The sequence below is a fragment of the Mytilus californianus genome, unplaced genomic scaffold, assembly GCF_021869535.1.
Source record: "Mytilus californianus isolate M0D057914Y unplaced genomic scaffold, xbMytCali1.0.p SCAF_1, whole genome shotgun sequence".
Taxonomy (NCBI): Eukaryota; Metazoa; Mollusca; class Bivalvia; order Mytilida; family Mytilidae; genus Mytilus; species Mytilus californianus.
Genome location: NW_026262581.1, coordinates 83,902,049 through 83,915,204, shown reverse-complemented (window position 1 = coordinate 83,915,204; position 13,156 = coordinate 83,902,049). Strand labels below are relative to the sequence as shown.

General features: G+C 31.3%; 1 long non-coding RNA gene across 2 annotated transcripts; it reads right to left on the bottom strand.

The window, feature by feature from the left end:
- Positions 1 to 1,586: 1,586 nt before the first annotated feature.
- On the bottom strand, positions 1,587 to 12,472 carry LOC127725153 (uncharacterized). 2 transcript variants are annotated; one of them, XR_007992784.1, is made up of 3 exons: positions 12,249 to 12,472; positions 9,561 to 9,742; positions 1,587 to 7,814 (listed from the first exon to the last, which is right to left on the bottom strand). It is a non-coding gene; the product is annotated as an uncharacterized LOC127725153 (long non-coding RNA). The 2 variants fall into 2 exon arrangements; XR_007992790.1 differs by having other exon boundaries at positions 1,587 to 6,487.
- Between the last annotated feature and the right edge of the window lie 684 nt (positions 12,473 to 13,156).

Here is a 13,156-nt window from a genome sequence, read left to right as displayed (position 1 = left end):
AAATAACAAGAGCTTAAATAATGGCTAAATTTCATCGTTTGTTTTTATTGGTTTTTTTTTTATGAATTGTTCAGTTCTGATTAGTTCAAAAACATGTATTTATTGAAGTACATATGTACAATACAATACACAAATACAATAAAAGTTTAGAAACAATAGTAAGGTCCTCCAATATAGGGCCGACCGAAATGAAGTGAGTTCAATTTGGAATGCCACTGGAAAGAGAAGGTATATTCGAAAGGGTAAGAAATTTTGTCGTGCAACAGGCCACCTACGGCCTCAATATAGAATTTTTAAAGGGTTCTTAACGTGCATAAAGCTTGGCACTCTATCTACATGAGACATCAGAAATAATGTCCCCGTTCTGACTAAATGAGGCTGTGAATTTATGCATCTCGCACAGACAAACGAATGCCTCAATTTGACAAGTTTTAATCTGCCGGTTTGAAGAAAACCAAGGGTCGATAATTTTTCATTACCCTAGTCAATACTTGAGATTTTGATGAAGAAGATTTTCTATTCTTAACTTATTATATAGATAATGCTAATAATGTCCCTTCTTAAGCAATAACACTGTATACATCATGTACATGTTGTGTTATCTATGTTGTGTTTTTAGAGCAAAACGCTCAAATATGAAATATATATAATACAAAACAAATATTTATTGAAAACATAAAAAAAAAAATGAAAGTAGACGCACCCAAATAAATATTAAGCATTCTTATCGGAAACTATAAAAAATATATGAGTTCCTGCGATTAAGTTGATATTTGAATTATGACTGTGTTATATTACGTCTACTCAAGATAATTTTTGAAATTAATTATTATGCAAAACTACAATCTCTCTATGTTGTGATGTTACACTATTATTTCAGATAAGGGTAAAGGTTTGGTACCATTAAAACGTTTAAACTCGCTGCAATTGTTTGCACCTGTCCTAAGTCAGGAATCTGATGTTCAGTAGTTGTCGTTTGTTGATGTGGTTTATAAGTGTTTCTCGTTTCTCGTTTTTTATATAGATTAGACCGTTAGTTTTCCCGTTTGAATGGTTTTACACTTGTAATTTTTGTGCCCTTTATAGCTTAATGTGCTGTGTGAGCCAAGGTTCCGTGTTGAAGACCGTACTTTGACCTATAATGGTTTACTTTTATACATTGTGACTTGGATGGAGAGTTGTCTCATTGGCACTCATACCACATCTTTTTATATCTACTTACCATATATGTATGTCCTTTTGCATTACGTGTTTTATTTTCATACTCCCATTTAATAATCCATTGATAGGAGAATTCCATGAATTGCCTATCACATATTAAATTTTAATAAGTGTATATATATATGCGTGGAGTTAAGTGAACATGAGATACAACAATGATGTAAGGTGTATAATGATGCAAAGCAAGTCATGATGATACATTTGGATATTCAATTTTCATAAGGTAAATTTTTGAAAGTTTAAATTAATTTTATTCTTCCATCGCCAATTGAATTTGTTAATACAATTTCGTATATACATAGGTGCCTATGCATGTTGTTTACGATACATAGGTAAGGGTATATACACATTATCCAAAACACAAGAAAATAAATACAAATTATTTAGCAATGTGCTGGATGCAATTAAACAAACATCATAATTTTACATTTTCTCATTTATGTTGTGTTTAGCAATAGTTTTCAGATTTCACACCTAGTACAACGTTTATATAATCAGTTTTGGGTAGCATTTGTTAGTACAATACATGAATACAAGCATGACATTGACAATTAAGAATGAAAAAGAATTCCTTTAGTCGAGTTTTCAAAAAGTAAAATAACAAAAATTCCGAAATCCAAGGGAAATTCAAAAAGAAATGTCCCTTATCAAATGGCAAAATTAAAAGCTCAAACACATCAAACGAATGGAAAACAACTGTCATATGCCTGAGTTGGAACACAGTCAGTGTAAAGTAATGTCACAAAACTTGTAATATCATTTATACATTGACATACAACGAATCGCCTTCAAATAGTTGTTTGGTACACTTGTAACACGTGTATTTCCTGAAAGGCAAACGAAAATTCAATTTAAACCTTTAGTACCTTGTTAATATGGTCAACCATTTAAAGGTATTCGGCGTCGTAATTAATCCGACAGCCTTCACAATTCACTTGAAAATATTTAGATATTATATAGGCTGTTATACGTTCCGTCATATGCTTTTATTTTGTATGAAAACAATATTTGTCGCCCATGATTTTACTAGCATTATTTGCTCCACCAACAAACATTTGCTTTTTTTTATTTCGGAAATCAGAAAATATAAAAAATACATCGTTTTCAAATTGGCACGAAATGGAATTAGGTGACCATTACATTTTTAATATAAGCGCTTCCGTATTTGATGCAAAATGTAATTGTTACTGTTTCATTTTGTTTAAATTGTAAAATAAAAAACAGATTTCAATTCTATGATGAATTGAAAAGACGTATTTAGCTATTCTTTAACACAAAACAGAGATATAAATAAAACATAGAATCTTGATGAAGTGGATTCTAATAGCATCCAGTAAATGATAACTACAGTTTATAAATTAGATTTCATTCTTCCGACAAACTTTTCTTTGTTACCTTCTTCAGGAATGCTCAAACCTAAACATTTCCAAGCCAGCAATGTATAAAAATTGGAAACTTTAGAACATACATGACGTAAAGATGACATACAAGAAAAAGCCTCATTTATCTACGGTCATCTTTGACTGGGGGAGCTGCAACCTTAGTATCTTAATAATTTATTAATTTTTCAAGTATAATTCTTAATAGTAGGTTATAATTCCAAAAAAAATCTTCAAAGTTCCTGAAACAATTTCCTTTGCTAGCAGGTTAGTTTGTCTCCGTTGACAGCTGTTAACTCCAAAATCTATATACAACTCGTACATTTTGCAGTCTTTATATGGTCTTTTTTTAGGAAATAAACAAAACAAACAAACACATACAGATAACCTTCGAACGGAATGATTCAAGAAGTAAGTCATACGGTTGTTTCTTAATAATATGTTTGCTCGTTTTGGAGATGACCGTCTAGCTATAATTTTATATTGGTTCCAAGCATTTAGGTGCAGCTGTATCCGTTTGAGTGATAACCACTGTAATAATAATCATTCGATACCTTAAATATAACTGACCTATTGCGTTTAAAAGTATTTATAAAATAGAATTAATTATCAATACTAAACACATTTTACTTAATCAACTGCACGCGAATGTTTTGAACAGTATTGAATTAACCGCGGTGAATAAGTCTGAAAAATAGCTGAAATACTGAACATAACTTAAAACATCTGCTGGTGGACTATCAGTTCCCGAGGGTATCATCAGGTCAGTAGTCAGTTCTTTGATACTGACCACAATTATAACAAACCTTTAAAAAAAATTGTCCGTTTACAAATTTTGAAATTAAAAAGACGCTAATGTTGTATCTCCCTCAGACAAGTTGACCTTCAATGGATTTGGTAATACGAAGAAAAATGAATAATAAGTAAACCTCTGGTTGGTTTTTGAATGGCCACGCTGAATTATTCTGGAGCTTAAATGAATTTTTAAACGTATGTCAACCGTTCATATTTCTTTTCTTTTTACACGAGAATAATTCAAATCGCCATACTTTGTTTTCAATCTTCCATTTTCCCTTGGTTTTGATGTAATTGTTTGGTACGCATATGAATAGCGTAACATTACTTTACCTGGTAAACGGATCCAATCTGTGGCGTTGAAAAGGCGACGTCAGAATTATGAAAACGAAAATAGGAATGCACCAATCCTCTGTAAATACGTGTTTTTGATAAATACAATTCACAAAGTTCAGAATTTAAATATGTTAAAATCGTAGTTGTAAGTGTTGACATCATGCAACAAAAGTTATTTGAAAATTATTGCTGCAATAGGCAAAGCATATTTATCACATCTGAAAAGGATGGTCTTTAAAAAAAGGAGGAGTTAAAGATTTTCACTGTTTATGATGACAAATGTATTTCTTGATTAATAGTATCATATTCTTTGTAAGAACAATAATTTTTAAGAAATAAGAGATTTTCCCTTTTTTTTTTTGTTGCAGTGTTATCTCGTAGCCAAGTCTGAACATATACTATAAACAATATTTAAGATGAGAGATGAATGTTTGGATCAATGGAAGTTGCAATTTATAGCCTTATTACCTATCATACTTTACACATATAATTCAGTTTCAAATGGAGTAGTGGATATAGCTCCAATCGAATGTTAGTGATACACAATTGCTTCTGTATGATGAATGGTCGGTTATTGGAACATCACGAAGTGTACGTGTGAAGCATATTTACAAGTCAAAAACAGGCGGAAGTAACCGCAGAGAAAATTTGAAATCAAAGAGAAACAAACAAAACCGTGGCAAAAGTCCAACACGAGTATTAGTTTTGTGTTTTTTTGTAGGTTGCTAACTCACATAGAACATATTGAATGATGAGGTAAATATTTATCAATACATAACATTCGAATCAATCAAAATGACAATGTATTGGCAAAAATGAAAGACGACAAAAAGAAAAACAAGTCCACAAAAACTACCAAAGAGAGACGTTTTGATCTATGTATTCGTTTTCAACACACTTGCAATACGCTAGGTGTTAAGACGTTAGTTTTTTCCATATATTTTTTTTTGTGCATGATGTGGTTTAAAGATCAACTACCTCTACTGTAATGACGCAACAATTCTTGACATAACAATCCATAAACTTAAGATTTAGATTTCTATCAAATACTTACAAATTCTAATAATAGTTCTAGCTTCTTATCTGCATTTCTCGAACTACTCGAAAACATTTACTTCAGCGTATATTTCCATTTTCATAATATCAGGTTCAGAGTAAAGCAATTCCTCACATTTGCTGCATCGTTAATTACATTATTTCTATTTATAACTGTTCTAATTTCGGAAACTTTAATTGATATAAAACGTTTTTCAAGCAGATATAGTTAATATGAGTTTTCAGGTCCGGCAAAGACAGTGTCGTTGTTAATTCCTGCATATCCACGTTGTTTAATAAGTGCTTGTTATTTAATAAATGTTTGTTTAAACGCATTTTAACATTTAAATTAAAGGTTTCATGTTTTCAATTAAAATCAATGCAACTGCATATAAAACAAGCGTCCAAATTGAGACATATGTAACAAATAATTTACTTAGGTGACAGACTTGTTCTTCCTGATAAACTATTAATTCATACGATTTAATAAAAGATAGACTTAATTTGTAGGCTGCTCTAAAACTATATCTGAATTTTTCTTTTGCAGTAAGTCATAAGAGATATATACAGCATTGTTCCCAGACATGTCTATATTTACATTTTCTTGCTTTACAATATTTGTAAATATATATATTGGAAATAATGTGTATCGTCGAATTATCGAAATCATAATGGGTGCTTATTGTACACCTCTAAATGCAGGTATTCAGTCTATTCAACATCGATCTAATAAAATATTAAGATTTGAGACATTTATTTTTGGTACATCATCGTGAAATTAAGATTTAAATAGACGACAAAAATCACTTTTTTCAACTTTTCCATTATACAGTTCCTTTTTTCAAAAAACAATTTTCCTATGAAAGCATTCTATAACGTGCATATTATTAGTTTAAGTTAAGAAAGTTTAAGGTATCTTATTTACGTGAGTTTAACCTGGCATCGACACAAAAAACGGTTACAAATACAACATATTTTAAATACTTTCAAAGTATGCTAGTTGGAGTAGAATGGAAGAACGATCTTTCATTGTGGTGGATTAAATTTCTACACATACTTAAGTAACGTGAAAACCGTATCCTGATATTTATATTTCTAGCTTTTGGTGTTTTATTTTGCTAAATTAATCGTTCATTGACGTTATTTCCGCACCTCCTAAATAAAACAAAAACATGAAAAAATACAAAATGTATTCAATTAAACAAAAAATCCGACAACGAAAAAATACAAATACGGAAAACATCTTCTTTTCTCTGCAAATTTTATTGAATCCAAGAAAACCATGTCTCAAACGCTACCATTGACATTATCCGTTTATGCATAAATTGTCAAGGAATATGATAAACGACAGTTTTTAACTTTTAAAGAATATCATGACAGGTACCAGGACATACGTATCCTCAAGAACATCTAAGTTCATCGTTACTTTAATTTTACTTTTAGTTGTGTATAAAGTGTTTTGACGAGGTTTGTTGGTCTTTTCATTCAATGCATATCGGTCTTTGTCCATCATTGTAAAACAGTTAGATATTGTATTAAACTATTGAATTTGTTAAAACTTTTAGTAGTATTTACTAAGTAAGCATGTGGAATACCATGTGTATTTTTTTATCATTATTTCTTACCATCAATGGGCTGATAAGATGTATAATTAAAGGATCCAATTATCAAGATGCAAATACCATATGACGGGTTTTCAGTTGTACACTCTTGTAGAATTACTGTAATAAAGATATTGTGACTTTCCCATTTGAAGATAACTGATCTTAATTCACTTTACAGGTATAACAAGAAAGAAAAAGAAAACAAGAATAGCAATAGTTTAAGTGATACTTATTATAAAAAATAACCATAAATGGAAAATATACTATTTGAAAATATGAAGTCACATTGCAAAACAAACATAATACTTATTTGCTGAACTAATTAGATGCGATGAGCATTTTACGACAGTAAATTGCTTTTTTTAATATATGTTAAAAGGATCTAAAATCATACACATCAGTACAAGGATATTTATGAGTTATCGTTGTTACTCTCATTTCGTTACCCTTTCTGTAATTTGAACAACATTTTGAACTTAAAGACATTATGAACATATTGCACTCCTTTTCAATAATTGATCATTTAAGATATGCCAAAAAAAAAAATAGGAATTAACTGGATTAAGAAGAAAGTTTCAACTATGAAATAAGCTTTATACTTCTAATGTCGACTGTAAAAACTAAAAACACATACTCAATCGATGGAAGATACCAATAAATAAAACAGAAACTCATTATAGTGAATGTAGACACATCTACGCTATGTGCATATGAAAATCACAAGGTTATGTTAGTTATGATGAGCACTTTACACTTAATAGTAAGTAAGCCAAGCTATCGACACATAGAGACAAAAAAAAAGCATTCAAACATTATTTTTTAGCAATAAGATAACAACGACATAAAATGTAATTGACATCGCATAAGGAAATGGCGTCTATATTGTATATGCATAATATATCATGAGTGTAGTTATATACTAATATATCTATAATTCATATTTGTATAAATAGACGTGAATATAATAATATATGATAAATAATAAATGTAGGTAACAATTTCATATCAATGCAAAAAGCACATACATGTATAAATAACTCAATAAAACGACATACATAAAGAAATAAACATGTAGGTGATATATCATAAAGTTTATTATGTTTGTGTATGTAGATAAAACGATAGCAGAGCAATATATTAATTAGTTCTGTCCACGTTTATGTGGAAAGACCTTTTAATTTAGTACTTTTTTTTCATCTGTCATCTTTTGATGTTAACATTTTTTGCACATGCTTTTCGAACAGTGGTTACGCTTATGTAATTAATCCTGTGTTACTGTACATTTTTTTCCTTTTTCAGTTATTTCCCTTACATTGTATTTCTTTGATCATTTATACTCTGAATGTTCTGTTCAAGTATGGCAGAAGAGATCTCGAGACTCCATATGAGAGTTATAACATTTCTGTGTATCTAGCTGTTACTTATAAACCATAAGGGAGTAGACCTACAGTAACGAAAGGAGGTCTTTGGTCAAATAAAATTCAATTGAGGTCAAGTTCAACGTTCAAAGTCACGTTATCAATTTGAAGTGTGTTTGTTGTCGCTAGGCTTTACAAACACTAAGAGTTATCGACAAATATCATATTGTTGGTTACGCCATGACGCATGTTCAATATATTTGGTTTAAAGTGCATTTGTGTCTTTTTATACATAAGAAAATGCCTGTACCAAGTCAGGAATATGACAGTTGTTATCCATTCGTTTGATGTGTTTGAGCTTTTGATTTTGCAATTTGATTAGAGACTTTCCTTTTTGAATTTTCCTCGGAGTTCAGTATTTTTGTGATTTTACTTTTTATCCCCTTAAATATATGAAATAAGCTATTTGGCTGTGTAATCATTAATCATTCACAATAAAGATATATGTTTTTTTGTTTGAAATCCGTGACTAATGACTTTAAATCTTTAGTTACGGTCAAAGGTATATAACAAGTGTAGCTGTATTTATTATAGTTTAAAAAATAAAAAATGAAAAATGAAAAAGATTAAATAAAAATCGTCGTCTTAAAGCATTAATTTCCATGAATTCATATGCCAATGTTTGTCAAATAGACAGTAGTTAGATCTAGACATTTTGAAAACATCTACTCCTGTACGATTTTGTCTATTTATAAAGATTTTCAAGAAAAAAGATAATATAGTCATTTTACCCCTTTGTTTTGTTTGTAGCTATGTTTGCCAATTTCGGAAGTCGACAAAAATAAAATTCACAAATGTAATTCTAGACACACTAAAGATCTTTCACAAAATTAAAATTTGTGCAGTAGTTTAACAGGAGAAGATATTTGAAGAAGTAAACGCCGGACACAAATTGAGTTAAAAAAAACGAATGTTTTGGTTGAGAATTATATCGATAAAACACATTTTCCAAGAGGTTATTTATGTGTAAACTGGACCGCTGAGGTACTAACTATACATACAAGTTCTTTTGATTTTTTTTAGTTTGTGAGTTAATTGGCCTAAGTAGTCCCATCAATAATCTCTAAAAGATGTGTTTAATCAAATAACAGCGATTATTTAAAAAAAAATACTAGCATGGACGCCACTCCCTAGCTAATCAAGGTACACATCCAACAGTACAAGCATCTACGTATTTATCGCAGGTTTGTTCTAACAATTTTGTTGGTCACATCCACATACACAAGAATCATTTTCAGGATGACAGTGTAGACATTTGGAAACAAAAATACTCCATTACGATTTGCTCTATATACAACGATTTCCAAGATAATAGACAATATTTTCACTATACCTTTTTATTTTTTTTTTTTTTTTTTTTAACTATGTTGGCCATATTGGTTAGTGGGCAAAAACGTTCACAACTGTTATTCTTAACATCATGAACATATTACAGATCATTCACACATACTTTGCTTGAAAGTGGTTCAGTAGTTTCAAAAAAGAAAAGAAAGATATTTGAAAAAGTATACGTCGGACACATCAATGTTAGTTAAATTGAGCTAAAAAAAAAGAGTTTTGGTTGAGAATTTTATCGATAAAACATATTTTCTACGAGGTTATTTATGTGAAAACTGGACCGCTGAGACAAAACTTTACATGAACGTTATTTTGCCTTTTATTTAGTTTGTGAGTTAATTTGCCTAAGTTGTCCAATCAATAATCTCATGAAATGATGTTTTAATCCAATAACAGCGATTAATTAAAAGAATACTTGTATACAGAGTACTCACTTAACAATTCAGATGCACATCCTACAGTACATGTATCTGTGTGATTATTACAGGTTTGATTTAAACATTGTTGTGGGTCAAATCCAAAAACACAGGAACCATTTTCAGGATGACAGTGTAGGTCTATACACTTTGATGAACATTCTTGGAACAGTTTTGTCCCCACATACCTTTTGGCCATCCTACAATGTTTTGAAGGTTGAAGTACGATGTTAAATATACAATGTTTTATATACAAAAACAGGAATTATATGTACCAACAATATTGTACTGTTGAAAATAACAACCCAACCTCTTCCCTGAACACAACATAGTCGTGAAAGCTTGTTTCAACCCGATTCGCATTTGCATTGTCCACTAATAGTGTAATCAACTCAGTGCTAGCAACTGAAAACAAATATAAGTTTCAAGAGTCTAGCGTTTTTTAACTTATTTTCAGCAGGAACGCTGAAGCCTAAACACTAAGCATGGCATGTACAAAATACTTAAAATGTTAGGAGCTATAATAGCAATTTGGGCACATAAATAGCCAAATACATATGAGGTTAACTTTGCCTCAGGTAGTTCCGATCTTAATTTCTTATTTATCTTCAACCGAAACCCTCAATCGAATCAATGGTAAGCCTCGAATGTATATAACATAAAAATGTAAGGAGCTTGATAACATCTTTTTTGCATATCTTAATTGTGTTGCAAGGATTAAATATTGAAAATGCAGTTTAAACTAATCAAAGAAAGCAGGGTGACAGTAGGACTAATTATCATCAATGGCAATCGAAACAGGACGGTTAGAAAGCAAACATCAAATATGAAGATGATAAACAGTAGAGTAAAATAAAGATATGAATGGTAAAAGTTGTCCAACCCAAGTTTATTAAATTAAAGCAACAGTAGTTTAATAAAGGCAACAGTACATGTAGTATACCGCTGTTCAAAAGTCATAAATCGATTGAGAGAAAACAAATCCGGGTTACAAACTAAAACCGAGGGATCTCTGTAAATTTTTCATAAATCGATGGAAAAACATATCAAGGTAACCAGATCAGCTCAGAATTACAAATGGAGCTAGAACGGTAGCGTCGACAGGGTAACCATCCTGCTATTCAAGCAGCACCTGCTATGCAAATACAAACTCAGTCAAAACGTCAGAAACGCAAAAGGACACAGTCGTTAAAATAACAGATCAGTCGACTTTACTGGTATCTAAAATGACAGTGAACTTATGTCATTAGTAAGTTCCGACTCAGACAAATCGTATCTGCTTCCAACGTCGTAAAGGTGACTGTAAAACTATTAAAGAGTCGATTCCAGCTGATCTACCGAGCGGTTTGTGTAAGGAGCAATGATTTGTGTGAACAAGCACGAGAGTTATGTATCAGTTGAGATAAGTAAACGCCATACGATAGGGCAGAGGGTATGCTACTGCTGAGAAACAAGGAAGTTGACAATTGACAATTGGAAAGTTTAAATCATCACGTTTGTCATATATTCTTGTTTGTATTCGTCCATATGTGTCAAAGTACTGGAAAAAAGTAAAATCACAAAAATACTGAACTCCGAGGAAAATTCAATCGGAAAGTCCCTAATCACATGGCAAAATCAAATGACAAAACACATCAAACGAATGGACAACAACTGTCATATTCCTGACTTGGTACAGGCATTTTCAAATGTAGAAAATGGTGGATTGAACCTGGTTTTATAGCGCTAAACCTCTCACTTGTACGACAGTCTTATCAAATTTCGTTATATTTACAACGATGCGTGAACAAAACAGACATTATAAATAAAATAGTCAAAATATGGGTACAGCAGTCATCACTGTGTTACAATATCAAAACAAACAATTATTTACAAAAAAAGCACAAAAGCATCTATCAAATTAAGTCCCCACATTCATTGCTTCGAAAAGATCAAGATACATGTATACAACAAACCTTCTACGGGTTGTTTCGAAAGAATCCTTAAACTCATCTTCACTCTAAAATGTGGGTTAATATAAAACGGCATTTAGAAAATTGTAAAGCAAATGGATACGTAATGCCATCGTTGGTTATTGGCTCATACGTAGGTCATATGGTATAGTTATAATATTTTTTCATGAGGAATCAAGTGTTCATTAAAAAACATCAGACGTGAAAATGTAATTAAACAATCATCTACATGATGCATTCCTCAAATTTAATAACACTTAATGCAGTTGTTTTTATTTCCTTAATGTTATGAGTCTAAGTGATATCTAAATGAACTTTGAAGAGCTGAAGCATTTAAAAAATAAGAAAAAGTATGAGTCAGATATGCTTTAAAAAGATGCGCATTTGAAAAAAGAAAAAAACTAGAAACATGATTAACAGTAACATAAAACCAACCCTCAATAGCAACATAAAATAATTTCATCAAATGTCCGTTATCTATTTCTCCTTTTGTATCCTAATAAATCGCGTATTTTCCAAGCTGATGACAAGGTACGTGTGTCTGGTAATGCACTCAAAGATGTTGACTGTGAACCATTCACTTTTGACAAATAGTTAATTGTATGAATTATGTTGGTAATACTCCTGGGGGCCGCCAACATGAGTTATCAATGAGATCATACCTTATTATGAAGGAGACATTGGAAGTCAAGTTAAACCAGATGTAATGTGTAATGCTGTTAGTTCAGCTGAAAATAAAATAACACAGACTCACCATCGATAGCAATGTAACATAACTCAACAACAGGTCCGAAAATAGTACAAACTTCATCCGATCCTCTATCATCGTAAAAAATGACATATTTTCCAAGTTGTTTACAGGGAATAGTCTGAGTGATGTTTGGGAGACCAGGATCAGGATCTTCATAACATAGATAACCATTAGGTGGAATAGTTGATGTATTGGTCACATATAACTTAAATCCATCCATACGATGAGCAACTGTAATAAATGAGATACCAATGCAATATTATGAGGATATTAGAAATTCACATCATCGTTCTTTTTTAAATGTACAGGCTTTCTTTGAATTTATACTTAACAATTACTTGAATTTGAAATAATCTGTTTGCGTAACATGTCAGCAGCAACATTAACTGGTGCTGTTATTACTTGATTTTACAAATACTGCTTATCCTTCAGAAGCGCCAATCGTAAAAAAATAAAAATAAATGGTATGATTGACAATGAGACAACTCTCCACCATAGACCAAATAACATAGAAGTTAATAACTAAAGGTCATCGTACGTCCTTCCACAATGAACAAATCCATACCTTCATAAAAGGCCCCGAAATGACAAATATAAAACACTTTAAACGGAGAAAATAATGGCCTGAATTATGTACAAAACAATAAAAGAAAAACAAACATGATACATAGCAACAAACGAATTAAAGGCTCCTGACTTGGAACAGGCACATACAGAATGTGGCAGGGTTGAGCCTGTTTGCTGGTGCCGAACCCTCCCCCTAACCTGGGAATATGATGTAACAGCACAGCATAAGGACAGAACTTTGCAAATCAGTTGAAAAGATCTAAACTTCTCAGATTGATACAAAGCACATGCAAATCCTAACAAAAACGCAAAAGACACAAAGTACAGATATGAGAGTACTCGCA